General features: G+C 38.0%; 1 protein-coding gene across 1 annotated transcript in view; it reads right to left on the reverse strand.

Annotated features, from left to right (window-relative positions):
* Positions 1–666, reverse strand: part of LOC106871616 (tripartite motif-containing protein 45) — a 248,443-nt gene extending 247,777 nt beyond the window's left edge. Inside the window, exon 1 of the mRNA XM_052973563.1 lies at positions 497–666. The gene's annotated coding sequence lies outside the window, so the exon portion shown is untranslated. The remainder of the gene's footprint in view (positions 1–496) is intronic.
* Positions 667–1,811: the final 1,145 nt, after the last annotated feature.

Genomic DNA, 1,811 nt, shown 5'->3' on the forward strand with positions numbered 1-1,811 from the left:
ATAAATATTTATACATATAACTTAGATAACTTAGATATGTTTCAACCAAAGCTTTGTCCAGGCCATGTCTAACTTAGTAGCACCACCTGATAAGATTAGCTAAATCGTTTTTAAATCAAGTTTTGAGGTATCATGGTCCATTCAAGTAGGGAGTTCCCTGAGTGAGTTGTCTCTACGTATAAGTGGCTTATCTGGTATTCCTTGAAGAAATTTGTCCAGATTCTGTTTAAAGGTGATACACACACGCACAGACACATACACATATATCTATATGCACACACACAAATATATGTACACACATGTGTGTGCGCGCACACACACACACACACACACACTTGTTTATTACATATCCACCCACAGTTACACCCAATATATGTCTACTTATGAACAATCACAGGTATCAATTATATTGAACTTCCAAAGAGAATATATAGATATTATTGCTGGCTGCATAAAATCAAATTTCTAATCATTGTTAAAGCTGAATTAGACTTACCGTAGGTGTTGTACAACTGCAATCAATCCCTAATTGTGGTACCTTAAATGATATCCTTAACTTTGCCCTTCACGTTTTATGTCTTGCTGACCATAGAGAGGGTTAGGGGAAGGTGTGGTGAAAATTCTTGACCAGTCCACCTACTTGATGGATGATGTGAGAAGGCTTTGGAAAGTGAGACTTTGATGTTGTTACTCCTAGGAACACATGTGCAATATCATAGCAAACCTTGCCTGCACTCTCACTTTACCTTACACCCAACCACCCCTAGTCTCCCTTCTTACCCATCTTCTAGTTATTTCTCCCTCCCTCCACCACTCAATCATCACTTACCTTCTTCCTTGTTAACCCACCCCTCCACCACTTTATACCCCCCCTCTATAAATGTGAGCCTAAGGTTTTATTTGATTTTTATTATATGTTTTTATATATTCATTTTGTGTTGTTGCACCTACCTACTTCATTGCTTTCTTGCCACCCCCAACACCTTGACTCCTCATACAAATACCTTAAAATACATTTATTTATGTTTACAGAATGAAGATGGTGGCGGTTTGGTGTAGTGAAGGTGGCACTGTGGTTAGAGAGATGGTGGTGGTGGTGATGGTGTATATGTAAGGGCTGGGGGCATTCTGTGAAGAGAAACAGCAGGCAACCTTTCAGCTGCTATAAATAAATCCGACTTCAACAAGATCTTTCTCATTTCTCTATCCCAGCCGGTTTACCTTAACGGCTATGCCTGATATGAAAACCTTACTTGCACCATACCTCAGGCAAGTGCTACCAAAAATAAATAGAAGGTGGGGTTATTATAGAGATGCTATGATAGGGCCAGCCGTTGATAAGAACGGTTGGAATGAAAGTGCTGGGTGTCTGTAAATGGAGTCGAGTATACCCTGAAATAGAACAGAAAGCATTTTACCTACATTGAAACACTAACATTGTTCCAATCGATATACAATCTGTGTTCTTGCCTTAAACTTCCTTACCCTATCTTTAGAAGGGTGGAATATTTCACAGGTTATATTATCATTCCCACCTGAGAGTTGGTTGGTTTTGAACCAAAGTAAGCGTTGGTTCAATTCTCTATGAATTTACCTTTGTGATATCTTAAAACATTTTCTTTACTATCTCCTGTACTACTGTATAGCTATGTCCTATATTTCTGTACTGCTATGTCATATACTACAATAGTACTGTGTCCTATACATCTATATCCCTATGTCATGTACTACAATATTACTATGTCTTGTACTACTATATTACTATGTCCTGTACTGCTATATTACTATGTCCTATACTTCCATATTACTAT

This window comes from Octopus bimaculoides, chromosome 1, assembly GCF_001194135.2.
Source record: "Octopus bimaculoides isolate UCB-OBI-ISO-001 chromosome 1, ASM119413v2, whole genome shotgun sequence".
NCBI lineage: Eukaryota > Metazoa > Mollusca > Cephalopoda > Octopoda > Octopodidae > Octopus > Octopus bimaculoides.